The 17,594-nt window shown below is 53.9% G+C and overlaps 1 protein-coding gene across 1 annotated transcript in view; it reads right to left on the bottom strand.

Annotated features, from left to right (window-relative positions):
- AMOTL1 (angiomotin like 1) overlaps nucleotides 1-5,986 on the bottom strand; it is a 181,370-nt gene extending 175,384 nt beyond the window's left edge. The window contains exon 1 of the mRNA XM_004461998.4: nucleotides 5,930-5,986. The gene's annotated coding sequence lies outside the window, so the exon portion shown is untranslated. The remainder of the gene's footprint in view (nucleotides 1-5,929) is intronic.
- Nucleotides 5,987-17,594: the final 11,608 nt, after the last annotated feature.

Below are 17,594 nucleotides of genomic sequence, written 5' to 3'. Positions count from 1 at the left end.
TTGTGCATTCATCACGTCAATCATTAATTCAATAATAATGATAATTACAAACAAAAAACAGACAAAATTCCTCACCTTTCAATCTCTGTTTCTCCTGATGGTTATTTTTTTTTTTTTGTAGAGATTGATTTATTTGTTTCTCTCCCCTTCCCCACCCCTCCCTCACCCCCTCGCCTCGTTGTCTGCTCTCTGTGTCCATTCGCTGTGCATTCTTCTATGTCTGTTTATCTTCTCTGTAGGCAGCACTGGGAACCAATCCTGGGACCTTCTGGAGTGGGAGAGAGGCATTCAATCTCTTGTGCCACCTCAGCTCCCTGATCCACTGCGTCTCTTATTATCTCTTCCCTGTGTCTCTTTTTATTGCATCACCTTGCTGTGCCAGCTCTTTGCACAGCCCAGCACTCTGTGTGGGTCAGCTCTCGGCGTGGGCCAGCTTGCCTTCACCAGGAGAACCCTGGACCTCCCATATGGTAGACAGAAGCCCAATTGCTTGAGCCACATCTGCCTCCCTCTGGTCATTTTTTGCACAATTATTTATTTATTTATTTATTTATTTATTTACTAAGTGGTTTTATTGAAATACATTCACATACTATGCAATCTATCCAAAGTGTATAATCAATGGTTTTCAGTATAATCACAGTGTCGTGCATTTGTCACCATAAAAAATTTTAGAACAATTTCATTACTCCAAAATGAAAACCTCCACACTCCTTAGTCACCCTGCAGTCTTTCTGTTTTCCCATCCCTACATAACTACTAATCTAAGTTCATCTTTGTAAATTGATTTATATTTACATTTTTTATAAAAGGAATCATGCAATATATTACACAACGTATTTAGATCACAGTATTGCAATCATACAGTATTTGTCCTTCTGTGTCTGGCTTGCTTCACTCAACATAAGGTCCTCCAGTTTCATCCATATTGTTATGTGCTTTACCACTTCACTTCTTCTTAACAGCTGCATAATATTCCATCATGTGAATACACAAGAGTTTATCCATTCATCGGTTGATGGACACCTGGGTTGTTTCTATCTTTTGGCGATAGTGATAATGCCACTATGAACATCAGTGTGCAGATGTCTGTTCATATCACTGCTTTCAATTCTGGGTACATATCTAGTAGTGGTATTGCAGGGTCACGTGGCAAGTCTATATTCTGCTTCCTTAGGAACTGCCAAGCAGTCCTCCACAGAGGCTGCACCATTCTGCATTCCCACCAACAGTGCGTCAGTGTTCCTATCTCTCCACATCCTCTCCAACACTTGCAGTTCTCTATCTTTTTACTAGTGGCCATTCTGATAGGTGGGAAATGATATCTCATTGTAGTTTTGATTTGTGTTTCCCTAATCGCTAGTGAAATTGAACATGTTTTCATGTTTTTACTGTTTTTGTGGGTTGTTTTTTTTTTTGCCATTTGTATTTCTTCTTTGGACAAATTGTCTATTCAAGTCTTTTGCCAATTTTTTAGTAGGATAGTTTAGTCTTTTTAGTGCACATTTGTAGTATCTCTTTATATATCATGGACTTTAAACCCTTATTGAACATGTGATTTCCAAATATTTTCTCCCATAAAGTTGGCTGCCTTTTCACTCTTTTGACAAAATCCTTTGAGGCACAAAATTGTTTAATTTTGAGGAGTTCCCCTTTATGTATTTTTTTTCTTTTGTTGCTCATGCTTTGGGTGTAAGGTCCAAGAAATCACCACCTACCACAATATCTTTAAGATGTTTCTCTGTATTTTCTTCTAGTAGTTTCATGGTCCTGGCTTTTATATTTAACTGTTTGATCCATTTTGAGTTGATTCTTGTGTGGAGAGTGAGATAAGGGTCCTCTTTCATTCAATTGGTTATGGATATCCAGTTCTCCCAGCACCATTTGTTGAAGAGACAGTTTCATTTAGTTAACATGGATTTCGTAGGTTTTTTGAAAACTAGTTGGCTATAAAGGTAAGCATTTATTTCTGGACTCTCAATTCTATTCCACTGATTGATGTGTCTATCTTTATGCCAATACCGTGCTGTTTTGACCACTGTAGTTTTGTAATGTGCTTCAAGACACAGACAGTGAAATTCCTTCCATATCATTCTTCTTTTTTAGAATGCTTTTGGCTATTCTGGAGCATTTTCCCTTCCAAATAAATTTGGTAATTGCCTTTTCTGTTTCTGTCAAGTAGGCTGTTGGAGTTTTGTTTGGTATTGCATTGACTCTATAAATCATTTTGGTTAGGATTGATAGCTTCCCAATATTTAGTCTCCTAATCCATGAACTGAATGTCTTTGCATTTGTTTAGGCCTTCACTGAGTTCTCTTAGCTTTGTTTTGTAGTTTTCTGAACAGAAGTCCTGCACTTCTTGGTTAAATTGATTCCTAGGTATCTGAGTCTTTTTGTTGCTATTGTAAATGGATTTTCCCCTGCTGAACTCATTTAACTCAAGTAGCTTTGTCGTAGACATTTCAGAATTTTCTAAATAAGGATCACATCATCCGCAAATAGTGAGAATTTCATTTCTTCTTTTCCTATTTGGATGCCTTCTGTTTATTTACTTTTCTTGTCTAATTGCCCCAGCTAGAACTTGTAGTACAATATTGAATGATGCTGACTGTGGGCATCCTTGTCTTGTTCCCAATCTAGAGGAAAAGTTTTCAACCTTTCCCCACTGAGTATGATGTTGGCTGTGGGTTTTTCATATATGCCTTTTATCATATTGAGGAATTTTCCTTCTCATCCCGTCTTTTAAAGTGATTTTTTCAGGAAAGGATGCTGGATGTTGTCAAATGCCTCTTCTGGTTGATGGAGATGGCCGTGTGTTTCCCCTTCGCTGTGTAACTGTGGTGTAGTATGTTCACTGATTTTCCTGTGAAGAGCCTCCCCGGCTACCAGGAATAAAGCCCACTCGGTCGTGATTCCCAAACTAGTGGTGGAAATGGGAGGGCGGGGAGAGGCTGGGCAGATGCACCCGCTCGTGGCGAGTCTGCGGCGAGTGAGCGAGTGTCTTTTGATCTGCTGTTGGATTCTATTGGCAAGTGTTGTGTTGAGAATTTTGCATCTATATTCATTAGAGAAAGTAGTCTGTAATTACATGTATCTTGCTTCAGCATTAGCCATATGTTGGCTTCATAAAATGTGTTGGGTAATTTTCACTCCTCTTCATTATTAGGAAGTGTTTAAATGGATTCATACAAAATGTTAAAATCAGCCAAAAAACCATGATCTTAAGTGAAGGAGACCAGATACAGAGGAGTACATATTGTATGATTCCATTTATATAAAAGATAAATATAAATCAATTAAAAAAGATGAAGGAGATTAGTGACTATGTACGTCTGAGGGAGGAATGCTAAGGGGGTGAAGTCTTTCTTTTTGGAGTAACGAAATTTTTCTAAAATTGTTGAGATGATGAATGTCCAACGTTGTGATTATAATAAAAGCCATTGTCTATACATTTAGGATAGATTAGCCAGAAACAGCAGCAGCTGTGTACAGTGGGGGAAACAGAGAGATGGAGAGGTGAGGAATTTTCTTGTTTTTTGTTTTGTTATTATTATCATTGAATGATAAAAATGCTCTAATAATGAAGTGATGAATGCATACCTATGTGATTATCCTAAATACCATTAACTGTACCCTGGGGATGAATTGTAGGCTTTATTAATATGTATCAGTAAAGTTGATTTGTTTTTAAGAAGCGCTGGGTACAGATCTCCTGCCTTCTGGCTGCAGGTATTCCCAGCTGCCTGCTCATCCCCTCAGCTGCTCTTTCTCTCACAGTTGGCTCAGGGACTGCTTGTGTGATAGATTTTTAAAACGCTATTTAGATGCTTTATCTCCCCAAGTAAACTCCGAGTTCCTTAAGCAAGCTCTCGTGTATTTCTTTTTTTAAAAAACATATTTATTTATTTATTTCTCTCTCCTCCCCCCCACCCCGGTTGTCTGTTCTCTGTGTCTATTTGCTGCTGCGTCTTCTTTGTCTGCTTCTGTTATTGTCAGCGGCACGGGAATCTGTGTTTCTTTTTGTTGCGTCATCTTGTGTCAGCTCTCCGCGTGTGCGGTGCCATTCCTGGGCAGGCTGCACTTTCTTTCCCGCTGGGCGGCTCTCCTCATGGGGTGCACTCCTTGCACGTGGGGCTCTCCTACGTGGGGGACACCCCTGCGTGGCACGGCACTCCTTGCGCGCATCAGCACTGCGCATGGGCCAGCTCCACACGGGTCAAGGAGGCCCGGGGTTTGAACCGCGGACCTCCCACGTGGTAGACGGACGCCCTAACCACTGGGCCAAGTCCTCTTTCCTCTCTTGTATTTCTTTGCCTCTTCTCTTTCCTGTCACACCAAGGACAGATCATCATCCACACTTAGCGGATGTGTGGTGATTAGAGGCAGTGAGCCTTAAAAGGGAGGGAAAGGAGCTGGAATTTGAATCGCCGTGTTCAGAGCCTGCCATGAAGGTCCCCAGTAGTTCTCACAATCACCCCGTGAAGCGGATACTGTTTCCATTTCAAAGTTGAGGAAGGGGGTCTCAGGAAGGGTCGCCGATTTGGCCACAGCCACAAGGAAGCAGTGATTCCCAAACCAGCGTGGAAATGTGAGGAGGGGGAGCCTGGCTGAAGAGCGGGGCTGCCACGCCACCCGAGGTTTTCGCGGGGCCAGGGGGGCTTCGGGGCACGTGGACCCCAACACGGCGAGTTTGGGGTGAGTGTGGGCAGTCACAGCAGCCGCCTGGGGCACAGCCTCCCTCAGCCTCGGAGGTGCCACACCGGCCATCCACGGCGGGGTCCTGCCCGCCAGCGAAGGGGATCAAGCGCTTGCACCTCCCAGGCACCCACGGCTCTCGCCACAAGCCTCCCCACCCGTGGGCACGGCCGCCAGCGGCTCGGCCGGCACCAGCGCTGCCGGGGCTCCACGGGCCTGTCCCCGCCTCACGAGCTGGTCTCCGGGGGAGCCGGGGGGCGGCTGGCGGCTCCCGACCCGGCTGCAGCAGGCCTCATCCACCCCTCAGGAGGGGCGCCCGGCTCCTGCCCGCCCCAGCCAGGAAGGAGGGCAGGCCCTGCCGAGCGCCGCCCCCTGCCCTCCATGGCGGCCAGCGGCCTGTCGGGGTCCCCAAGCCGGCAGGCGGGAACGGGGCGGGCCGCAGCCCCTTGCAGCGGCCAGCTCGGCGCGTCCACCCCGCTGCGCCCGCTGCCCCGTGGAGCCAGCCTCCCCATCCCCCATAGCGTGGCCGGCCTTCCTCCAGCCTCCCCGTCCCCCGCAGCATGGCCAGGCCTTCCTCCAGCCTCCCCGTCCCCCGCAGCGTGGCCGGGTCTATCTCCAGCCTCCCCGTCCCCCGCAGCGTGGCCGGGTCTATCTCCAGCCTCCCCGTCCCCCGCAGCGTGGCGGGTCTATCTCCAGCCTCCCCGTCCCCCGCAGCGTGGCCGGGCCTTCCTCCAGCCTCCCCGTCCCCCGCAGCGTGGCCGGGCCTTCCTCCAGCCTCCCCGTCCCCCGCAGCGTGGCGGGTCTATCTCCAGCCTCCCCGTCCCCCGCAGCGTGGCCGGGCCTTCCTCCAGCCTCCCCGTCCCCCACAGCATGGCCAGGCCTTCCTCCAGCCTCCCCGTACCCCGCAGCGTGGTCGGCCTTCCTCCAGCCTCCCCGTACCCTGCAGCGTGGTCGGCCTTCCTCCAGCCTCCCCGTCCCCCGCAGCATGGCCAGGCCTTCCTCCAGCCTCCCCGTCCCCCGCAGCGTGGCCGGGTCTATCTCCAGCCTCCCCGTCCCCCGCAGCGTGGCGGGTCTATCTCCAGCCTCCCCGTCCCCCGCAGCGTGGCCGGGCCTTCCTCCAGCCTCCCCGTACCCCGCAGCGTGGTCGGCCTTCCTCCAGCCTCCCCAGAGGGGCCTCCCAGGGCCTCTCGCAGTGGACGTCCCTGGAAGGGAGTCGCTGCGCGGGAGTCCTTACCTGAGGGAAGGTGCTGGTGACCGCTGTGGACAGAGCCCCGAGCGCGTCCGCGCGACAGGGGCCCCCGGGGTGAATCTGTCTGTTCTAAAAGAGGAGCGGTGACTTCATCTCTGGTGCCGCAGGTTTAAAAAGAGCAGCCAGAGCTCCCGGCTGAGCCAGCGCCGCTCCAGCCAGCGCCGGCGCGAGAACCTGCAGCACGGCCCGGGCCGCCCGCGCCCGAGGGGCTCCCCAGCACCCGCCGCCTGTTTTCACGCGCCTGGAGCCCCCAGCGCCGGTCTCTCCAGAGGCACACCAGGCACCCTTAGGCGCGTCATTCCCTCCCAAGGATGCAGCTGTCTGGAAAGCAGCCCTCCAGGGAAGGGAGCCGTGTCTAAGCTTAGGAAGGACAAAAATCGGGGTGAAGAGTGAGGGGGCTGGTGTGGGGGCCTTTTAGGGGCAGGAGGGCTGGAAATGAGGGCCTGCCCCGGGGGGCTTGTGAGCAGTGGCCGCAAGGTTGCGTGAGGCCCTCCCTTGATGCCAGGCCTTTGGCGAAGCTTCAGGGTGCCCGGGCGAGGGCTGGCACCGGTGTGCCCGCGGCTGGAGGGGGCGGGGTGAGCCGCAGCCGGCTGGCTGCCTGTCCTCTCGCGCCCCTGCTTCAGCCGCGGAGGGGGTGACTCTGGGCGCTCGGTGTGTGGCCAGCTTCATGCCGAGCTATTCTGAGGTTTGAGGAGTGTCTTGTGTCAAGTTTCAGTCCAGAGACGGTAAAACAAGAAGAAATCTGTTTCTGCTCAGATGGAGATATTCAGGTCCAACATTTTAAAGGAGTTTCTGAAGCTGGAGATTTAAGAAATGCCAGCCTGCCTTATGAACGGAGCTTGCACGTCTCCCATTTGGGGGGTAAATAATAACAGACGTCGGAAAGGAGCTGACCAGTCAACGGAAATGCCGACGAGGGCACCGTGGTTTCGTCACAGCGTCTTCAAAGCAGGGTCCAGAGACGGGCACCTGGTGGGCGCCTGGTGGATAGTTAGGGATAGAGCGGGCTCGGGCAGCCCCCCAGCTCCAGGTCGGCTGGTGGCACGCAAAGCCACCACCTTGTCAGCAAGGCAGGTGAGCGAGCACAAACCAGGGCTCCTGTGGGATGCAAGAAAGCCTGGTGCTCTGTTACCAGCCCCAGGTCCACTGCCAAACCTGCGAGCAAGCAAAGCAAGTCAATGTCTGTGCCCAGGGCTCTGCTCTGCCTTCCCTGCTCCCTTATCATCAGCTCAGGACTGCCTTTTCCCAGGATCTCGGCGCCGTTGATAGACCACCTGCCCAATATCGTCAATTGCCCTTTGCTCCCAACATTTTAGTATGAAATTTTAAAACTTAGAGAAAAATTGAAATGTTTTACAATGAAGACCCATATACTCACCACGTAATTTCTACAGTCAGCCTCTTACCATATTTACTTTACCATATACTGATTTTCTATCCACTTCTCTACCCTTATTTGCCCTGTGTTTTCAGGTAGAAAACGTTTAGTTTTAGCTTTGATGTTTAGGTCTGTTAGGTGGTGTTGTGATCTATTCCTTCCCTGGGTTTGTGCTCGATTGTTCTATCACCGGCTGAGAGCAGGCTGTGAACATCTCCATCTGTGAGTGTGCCGTTGTCTGATCCTCTCTTTTTTTTTTTTTTTAAAGATTTATTTATTTATTGAATGTCCCCCCCTCCCCTGGTTGTCTGTTCTTGGTGTCTATTTGCTGCGTCTTGTTTCTTTTGTCTGCTTCTGTTGTTGTCAGCCGCTCGGGAAGTGTGGACGGCGCCATTCCTGGGCAGGCTGCTCTTTCTTTTCACACTGGGCGGCTTTTCCTCACGGGCGCACTCCTTGCGCGTGGGGCTCCCCCACGCGGGGGACACCCCTGCGTGGCACGGCACTCCTTGCGCGCATCAGCACTGCGCATGGCCAGCTCCACACGGGTCAAGGAGGCCCGGGGTTTGAACCGCGGACCTCCCATATGGTAGACGGACGCCCTAACCACTGGGCCAAAGTCCGTTTCCCTGATCCTCTCTTTGATCCTGTCAATTTTTGCTTCATTTAGTTTGAACTTCTGATTTGGGGTACATATACATGTATGGCTCTTAGCTCTTCCTAATGTACTGGCCTTTTCATCATTATGAAATATCCCTCTTTATCTCTGGTCGTAGTTTCTGTTGAGAGCTATTGTATGACAGACTGGCCTTATTCTACTTTCTGTCCACATAAGATTATTTTTCCATACCTTTAATTTCAACCTACTGGTGCTTCTATATTTAAAAAGTCTTTCTTAAAGACAGTATCTATTTGGGCCTTGCTTTTTTATCCATTTTGATAGTTTCTGGCTTATATTTGTCATATTTAATCCACTAGTATTTAATGTAATTATTGATATGGTAGATTTAGGACACCATTTTACTATTTGTTTTCTGTGTGTTCCCACTTTTGGATTGATTGGATATATTTTAATATTCCATTTTAATTAATGGCTTTTTAACCATACCTCTGCATTATATTTTAGTGGTTGCTTTAAGGATTAAAATACAATTCTTTACTTTTCACAGCCTAATGGGAATTAATTTCGTAGCACTTGATGTAAAATGCAGAAACCTTGTGATCAATTTGGCACATTTACTGCCCTGCATCTTTGTGCTGTAGTTGTCGTGTGTTTTTCCTTTACACACATTATGTTTACATTAGGATTCTCTCTCTGTTTTGTATAGTTGATGGGGGTTTTTAGTGGGTTTAACAGTTTGATATTAGTGATGAATTAAAAAAAGAAATAGTGGATTATACTTGTATCTGGTCTGTACCTGGGCATGACTGAATCATGATTAGGGCATTGAGTCTCCACCCCTTGGTGGGTGGGGACTCACAGATAAGAGGCAGGGCAGAGGACAGAGCGGGGGATTTCTGATGTCAGAGTTTGATGCTGGAGCCCCGGGAAGTCAGCACGCAGAGGAGCCAGCCCCAGGAAGGAAGGAACCTTGAAGCAGAAACAAGCAAGCCCCAGGAATGCAGGAACCCAGGAAGCCTGAACCCTCGCAGACGTCGGCAGCCGTCTTGCCCCAACACTTGAAAATGGACTTTGGCGAAGGAAGTAACTTATGCTTTGTGGCCTGGTATCTGCAAGCTCCTACCCCAAATAAATGCCCTTTACAAAAACAGACCAATGTCTGGCAGTTTGCATCAGCACCCCTTTGGCTGACTAACACAGTGGGTATGTTCAATTTCCCCTTTTAGCCCTTTTCAAATACAAAATTCATTGGTGCTATTTTCATCCACAAAGCTGTGCTTCCATCACCACCATCCGTCGCCAAAGGCCTGCTGCGCTGTCCGTTTTTTAAGCTCACAGGTGATCACGACAGACTGGCAGTGAGACACTGGTGGGGTGACTTGTCCGTCTTGAGGGGCTGTGGTGGAGTTGACGCCTCCCTTGGAGCCGCTTACCACTGTGCGACATCAGCAGGTACGAAGCTCCTGGCGCTCCAGCCAGCTAACCACAAGAGAGGCAGAAATGGTCTGTTTCACGGGGACTGTGCAGCCCCACAGGGCACCGTCTACAACGCAGGGGCACACGGGGAGCCCCTGATGTGGGCGCTCCCTCCCGCCCCATCCCAACAAGAGCCCTGCACAGCCCTGCTGGCTCTGGGCGGCTCCCCTGACGTGACCGGGTGGCGGCCTCCACCTGGTCCCATCTGCATTCTGAGTCCAGCCGCTGAGCTCCACCCGAGCCTCTCCTGCTGCCAGGTCCGGGCCCTGCTCCCATCACCTGTCTCTGCCGCTCCGCTGGGAGCCCAGGGGTGGTTTCTAAAAGTGGCCGTGTCCCCGCGCAGCTCCAGCAGTTCATGGCCGCAGGGCGCGTGACTGATTTAAGTTGTTCTGGGCTCACTCCTGACTCTGTCCTCAGTCTCCGAGGCGCGGGCTAGTCGAGGGGTGGGACGTGCTGTCCTCGGCGTCACACCGGGCACTTGGCGTGGAAACAAAGGGCACGAATAGCCGCGGCGCTGTGCCCAGCGGGCCCTGTGCAAACCAGAGGCTTCTGCCCGCGCTGCCGTGCTGAGCAGAGCTGGCCGACTTCCCGCTGTCACCGGGCAGCACCAGGCAGGCGTGAGCCGAGCCCTGGGCCGGGGGCCCTGCAGGAACGGGGCTGGTGAGGACAGAGAGCAGAGGCGCTTCAGGTTTCGGGGAGAGGGAGAGGGCGCCGAGAGGCGCTGGGCAGCGCCAGAACACTGCCCTAGAAAGCAGGGTGGGCACAAGCCCGGGCAGGCCTGCCCAGGGGGCGTCCACCGACTGCTCACTGTGCCACTGTGCAGCGAACGCCTTGAGTGGGAAGAGGGGTGGCTTTGGGCCTTCCCAGTGAGCAAACTGGGTGCCAAAAGGCTCCCCAGGGGCCCGGCGTCAGAGGGAAGTTGTCCTGGGGTAAAGGAAAGCCAGAATGGGTCCGTGTGGGGTGAAGGAACTCAAGGAGGCTGGAGCCCCCCACAGGATCGAGAGAGCAGCAGGACGAGGGGGAAGCGTGGGCAGGGTCACGCCCGCTTTCCTCCCACCTCTTACAGCTGTGTGAGCTTGTACAGACCACTCCACTCCCCTGAGCCTCAGTTTCCACGTTGGTGCACGGTCGAACATGCAGCACGGCGTCTACTCTACCCACCTGGCTCTTGTACACGACAGCAAGTGACACAGAGGCTTCTTGCCCTTAAGTATCTAAGCATCTCTGGGAAAGCAGACAAGAGAAAAGGACCTGGTCAGAGGCCACACGGCGCAGCGAGTGCTGAGCAGGAAGCAGACAGCACGGAGACGGAGACGGTGGGGTCAGGAAACCCGCCTCGGGGGGGAAAGCGCCCACCAGGAAGCATCATGGGAGTGAGCCTGGGCGAGGAGAAGGCGCCGGCTCTGCCGAAGAATCTCGGAGCAAGTACAGAACAGAAGTGGGAGACAGCTCAGAACAGGGAAGGGGCCTGTGGCCGGGGAGAGCCGAGGGAGAGAGGATGGACCTGGAGGAGGCCGGGGCGGGAGGAAGAACCAAGGAGTGCTGTGCCATGCAGGGGTGTCCACGCATAGGGAGCCCCACGCGCAGGGAGTGTGCCCCATAAGGAGAGCCGCCCAGCACGAGAGAAAGTGCAGCCTGCCCAAGAATGGTGCTGCACACCCAGAGAGCTGACACAGCAAGATGACGCAACAAAAAGAAACACAGATTCCCAGTGCTGCCTGGTAATGCAAGTGGACTCAGAAGAACACACAGCGAATGGACACAGAGCGCATGCAACAGGGTGGAAGGGGAGAGAAATAAATAAAATACATCTTTAAAAAGAATCTGCAGGAAGCGGACTTGGCCCAGTAGTTAGGGTGTCCGCCTACCGCATGGGAGGTCCGCGGTTCAATCCCCGGGCCTCCTTGACCCGTGTGCAGCTGGCCCATGCACAGTGCTGATGCGCGCAAGGAGTGCCCTGCCACGCAGGGGTGTCCCCGCGTAGGGGAGCCCCACACGCAAGGAGTGCGCCCCGTAAGGAGAGCTGCCCAGTGCGAAAGAAAGTGCAGCCTGCCCAGGAATGGCGCCGCCCACACAGAGAGCTGACGCAGCAAGATGACGCAACAAAGATTCCTGTGCCACTGACAACAACAGAAGTGGACAAAGAACCACACACAGCTAATAGACACAGAGAACAGACAACTGGTGGGGGGGAGGGAAGGGGAGAGAAATTAATAAAATAAACCTTTAAAAAATAAAAAAATAAAATAAAAAGAACCTGCAGAGGGGTTCTCAGAATGCGACAAATAGGTCGGGGTGCAGGGGTGCAATTACTCAGAGTGCGACAAATAGGTTGGAGCCTCCGTAAAAGATAAAGTATCTTAAATCTGGCCTAGGACAGACCCTGTTTGGATCATGAATTTAAAAACCTACTTCTGGGAAGAATGAACCTTCCCTATAAAGTGCTCAATCAATTTTCTGATAAGCTTAATGAGATTAAGGTTTATCCTGGGAAGCCGGTCACCCCCATAGCCTCCTGATGACCGTCAGCCAGTTGCCCGACGTCCTTTACCCAAACCACCTTGTCTTTTTGCCTCTTGGTCTAGCAATGAGCTAACCCTCTCCTTCCCTATGAAAAGTCCCTTCCAAAAGTGCATAGCTGCATTGGCCTTTTCACTGGCCACAAGGCTGTCAGGAAACTTTGACGTGCACTTTCAACTGAATTTTCTGAAAAGTTTCCGGGAATGCCCCCAGGCCGGAGGCTGGTGGAAACGTGGAGCTTGGCGAGTTTTCCTGCATGCAGGACCCCACGTGCCACGCACAGGCCAGCTGGGGGCGCCCCTGGCTCCCCCGAGAAACCCCCGGCGGGTCCTACACCGCGCTCCGCGGAGCCCCGAGGCTTGGAGAGGGTGGGCGAAGAGCCTGGGGCAGCCCACCCGGGTTCTCAACCCGCAGCCCCTGCGGGCGGCCCGGGCCCTCCTCCCGCCCCCCCAACAGAGCCGCACACGCTCCGCCCGCGTCACGCCCAGGGGCTGCTCCTGAAACAGCCATCGCAGCCGACTGCCAGTAAATTTTTGTAGAATTGTAATAAATGTAGTAAATGTACACCCGTTTTAAGGCTCTGCTTGACAAGCGTCCCCGAAGTCAACGTCAGGCCACCTGGCCGTCACTTGAACTCGCCCGCTGCCCTCCTCACAGGCCGCCTCTCCAGCGCGCAGTCCACCACTCCCGAGATGCTCCTCTCATCACCAGGCCCCCTTGACTGTAATCGCCCGAGGGAAACAGGCCACGGACAAAAAAAGATAAATGTGAGGAATCTCCAAAGATACCGAGGGCTGACATCGCTCCTCCTGGCTCCTGGCCTCTCGTTGGCCTGGGAACAGCCAGTGCCTCCGGATTTCCCTCCCATCACCCCCCTTGTGGCTCTCGCCTCACGCACGCCTCAGAAGGCGGGATGAAGCGCTCCCAGAAAGGTTCTTCCCTCAGCCCTGGGCCCCTGAGGTGATCAGAGCAAGACACGTGGGCCGGTGAGCGGAGCTGGGACTGAGTACCGTGGCCTTGAGAGTTGGCGCGCGAGGTGAAAATTGCATAGAATTCAAAACAGTATCATTTTGGAGACTGGCACGCCACTTTCCAGGAAGTCCAGCGGGACAGTCGGACACCACAGGGTGGGAACCCCGTTTCCTCAGCCGAGCGGGGGACAGGCCGCTGGCCTCTGGAGCCGAGGGGCACAGCGCGGCACTGGCTCTTCTAGACCACAGCCAGTGTGGCCAGGGGCTCCGCCCACAGCTGCTGGGCACACGGCAGAGTCCACGCTCACTCGGGGGCACGCCTTTATCAAGCATTGTGAGCAATATTTAAACGGTTGTTCTTTCGCTAACGCCAAGTGCATGTGGTCAAATTTGTATTGCAATGAAAGTTCACTCACTATGATTCAGACAAATTGTTGTCATCTTAAAACCCACCCAGAATCTCTCCTTAGGGGAAAACTAGGGTTTAGGAATTTAAAGAAATAAAATTAATCATAAAGAAAAGAAAGGCAGAAACAGCTGACTTTTACTTTTGGAGGCCCAAACTACCAGTGACAAACAAATAACAATGGAAAAGCTGGACTGAATAATACAATTACACGATTATAATTGTATACAATTTAGTAATATTCTTTCATCGACCATAACAAATGTATCGCACTAACACAAGCGTGACTAACGGGAAGGAGGGCAGGCGGGCGCTCTTTCTTCATGGTTTCCTGCAAACCTGCCCGTCTCTAATGAACCAGGAAGCCTGGAGGCCTTGGACTGCTGCCTGGGAGCAGGAGCTGAGGCCCAGCAGCTCTGAGGAGGGGGCCGTCCTGGGGCACCCCCAGGAACTCGCCAGCCTGTAGTTGGTTCAGGGCGAGAGGCAGAGCCAGGAAAAAAGAGGAACAGCAAGTGGCAGCCGAGAAGAGCTTTGGGCATAAATTCAAGTCCAGAAATGCCAGAGGGAGCTGGGGACAGAGGGATCGAGAGAGAAGGGCACAAAGAAGAGACCGTTCTCCCCAAAGCACGCGTCTCCTCAGGAGCAGCATGGCGCCTGCCCGTCAGTCAAGCAGAGCCCCCGCAATCCCGCCAGCTGAGGAGAACAAACTCGAATTCAGGGCCACCAAGGAACAGGCAACCCGGGGACACCATGGGCGTTCAGCCACCACATCGGCTGTTCTACCCTAGAAATAAGGGCAGGCTGGAAAGAGGTCCAGTTACAAGGGAAGCGCAGCCTCAGATCAGCCCACCTCCACCTGGGTCAGGTGAGCTGTCTCTTCACAACTGCCCAGGAGAAGAGCGACTAAGCCCTTTCTGGAGAAGGTGTCTGGCAGGCTCCTGACATGGTCCCCACCGAGCCAGGGGGCCACTGTGTGCCCACTGAGTGCTCGCGCTCGCTCCACACGCGGCCCGCCGGCCCGTGCGTGCCGGGCGTCGTGCTGGACGGACCCCGGGGTGGGGTTTGCCACGGGCTGAGCGTGGGCAGAGAAGAGGGAGCCGCCCCTCCTCCTCCCAAGAAAAACCCCTCGGAAGAGAGCAGAGGAAGGAGGGGGTTATGCAAGAGGACCAGTCCTCCAGGAACGGCCTTGGGAAGCGGTAGGCCAGGGGTTCTTAGCCTTTTTCGTGCCACGGACCCCTTTGCCATCAGTTGAAAAAGCAGACCCCTTCCCAGAATGCAGCAGCAAATGGTTTTATGACACTCGACATCGGTCTGTCTTTAAATTAAACTTTAGGATTATTCAAAATTACTTTTTACAACTTTCTCATAATTTCAATACCTGATAACCTAACACGGTTCAACATCTGTTCAAACAGTCATTTTTGGCAAACATTCACAAATTCAAGTTTTCTGACACCATCATAAAGCCATTTCTGCCATCCTTACCCACTTTTTGCAGGCAGTTACCCCTGCACTGAGAACAGGCTACATCAAAATAAAAATCATACCAAGTCCACACTGTACCGTGCATTATTTTATAAATACATCACATACCGACACATCCCCACAGGAATAATGTTTTTTTGAGTTTTCAATTCAAGCTCACGGACCCCTGAACCTTTCCGAGGACCCCTGTTTAAGGACCCCTGCTGTGGGCTGACTTGTAGTTAATAGGCATCAGCAGAGGCTCCAAGGCCTGTCCCGAGCAGCCAGATGCAGGAACCCTAGAGGAACTGGCTGTTCCTCTCCAAGTTCGGTGACCTTCAGAAGACACGGCTGAGTCCCCGTGCTTAGTAAGGCTCCTCTCTGCGTGCGGGGACACAGCGGGGCCGAGCGTTAGGTCTTCAGGGGCTGTCCACCCGCGGGAAGACCAAGAAGAAACAGTTCATCACAAAGACCAAGGGCCGGGGGAGAAGGGAGAGGACGCCGGTGCTTGGAGGAGGGGCGCCTCATCCTTGGTGGGGGTGTGGTCAGGGCCAGAGTGACACTTCAGGGGACCCAAAGGACTAGTGGGATTTTCCCAAGAGAAGGTGCCAGTGTTGAAAGCAGAAGAAACAGCCCGTGGGGAGAGAGAGAAAGACACAGGAGGCGAGTCCCGTGACAGCAGATACTTCCGTTGGACGAATGCGTAAAGCAGAGGGGGGACGTCGAGCGGTGGAGCTGGGGGAGGGTCAGACCCTGGGCCCTCTAGAGCCAGAAGGGAAGGGGGTCCTCAGGCCGTGCACCCCAGTCTGGCCCACCGCAACGGCCCGTTCTCCTGGGCAGTGCTTCTCCCAGTTCCTTCCATCTGACTATCTCACGCTGAGGAGTCTAATTGTCAGGCGTGCACGTCACTGATGAATAAATTGACCAATGATACTAGTATTGCCATCGTATTGCAATGCAGGTGGCATGTTGTAACGGCCTGAGTTGGGGGAGAGGCCTTGAAAGGGCGTGGGAGTTGGACCTGGCAGGATTTCAGGGAGAGCTGAGACGGCTCCTGGTTTCTAGCTTGTGCAATCGGACTGATTTTCTTATGACGAGTAATCATAGTCTTGTGCCTTGTTTCCTTCGAGGGTGTAAGCAACTTAGATCAAAGAATCAAGAACCTCAAGCAGTCACCAAGACATGCCAGGCGCATCCCTGATCTCACGCGGGGCTCGGAACACCCCTAAAAGGTGAGTGCTGTCACCTTCGCCACCTGCCAGAGGAGGACGTGGCTCTCGAACCCACGGCAGGAAGGTCTGCGCTCCAGGGTTCTCCACCCGGAACCTGAGCTGCGAGCTTGAACCCGAGCCTCGGCCCTGGGCCTTGGTTCTGGAGCCCCTCGGTTTGCGGAGGCTCGAGAGGGCGTCCCCCGGCCCCTCACGCTGGCCTCGCCTGCCGCGTGCCGCAGCCCACGCCTGCAGCCCAGGCCGAGGGGTCTCGGCCACCGCCTTCTGTGGACCCCCGGACGCTCAGAAACGGGGCTCTTGCGGCCCTTGAGGCTTCGCGAGCAGCGGGTCGGCTGAGAGCAACTCGTGTCGGGGTGCAGGAGGGGGTCCCAGGAAGCCACCGGTGTTCGGCACAGCCCAAGGCTGGGGACAGTCGGGGGCTGGGGACAGTCGGGGGCCGGGGACAGTCGGAGCTGGGGACAGTTGGAGGCTGGGGACAGTCGGGGGCCGGGGACAGTCAGGGCTGGGGACAGTTGGAGGCCGGGGACAGTCCAAGGCCAGGGACAGTCAGAGGCCGGGGCCAGTCAGGGGCTGGGGACAGTCCAAAGCCAGGGACAGCTGGGGGCCGGGGACAGTTGGAGGCTGGGGACAGTCGGGGGCCGGGGACAGTCCAAGGTTGGGGACATTTGGGGGCCAGGGACAGTCAGGAGCCTGGGACAGTTGAGGCCAGGGACAGTCGGAGGCTGGGAAAAGTCAGGGGCTGGGGACAGTCCAAGGCCAGGTACAGCCAGGGGCCAGGGACAGTTGGAGGCTGGGAACAGTTGGGAGCCGAGGACAGTTCAAGGCCAGGGACATTCGGGGGACAGGGACAGTCGGGGCCGGGGACAGTCGGAGGCCAGGACGGTTGGAGGCTGGGAACAGTCAGGGGCCAGGAGAGTAGGGGCAGGGGACAATAGGTGGCCAGGGACAGTCGGGGCCAGGGAAAGTCGGAGGCCAGGACAGTTGGAGTCTGGGAAAGTTGGGGCCAGGCACAGCCTGAGGCCGGGGACAGTCAGGGGCCAGAGACAGTCGGGGTCAGGGGCAGTCAGGGGCCAGGGACAGTTGGGGCTGGGGACAGTCAGGGGCTGGGAACAGTCAGAGGCTGGGGATAGTCGGGGAACAGGGACAGTCAGGGGCTGGGGACAGTTGGGGACCAGGGACAGTTGGGGGCTGGGTATAGTTGCAGCCGGGTACAGTTGGAGGCCGGGGACAGTCAGGGCCTGGGGACAGTCGAGGGCTGGGGGCAGTCAGAGGCTGGGGATAGTCGGGGCCATGGGCAGTCAGGGCCTGGGAACAGTCGGGGGCCAGGGACAGTAGGGGCTGGGGACAGTCAGAGACTAGGACAGTTGGAGACTGGGAACAGTCAGGGGCCGGGGACTGTCGGAGCTGGGGACAGTCGAAGGCTGGGGAGTTGGGGCTCAGGGACAGTCGGAGGCCAGAAACAGCCAGTAGCGGGGGACAGTCAGGGACCAGGGACAGTTGAGGGCTGGGTATAGTGGTGGCTGAGTACAGTCGGAGGCCGGGGACAGTCAGGGGCTGGGGACAGTCAGGGCCTGGGGACAGTCAGTG

The sequence above is a fragment of the Dasypus novemcinctus genome, chromosome 27 (genome assembly GCF_030445035.2).
Source record: "Dasypus novemcinctus isolate mDasNov1 chromosome 27, mDasNov1.1.hap2, whole genome shotgun sequence".
In the NCBI taxonomy this organism is placed as follows: domain Eukaryota; kingdom Metazoa; phylum Chordata; class Mammalia; order Cingulata; family Dasypodidae; genus Dasypus; species Dasypus novemcinctus.
Note: the sequence above shows the minus strand (reverse complement) of the source record. Positions and strands in the feature narration are given on the sequence as shown.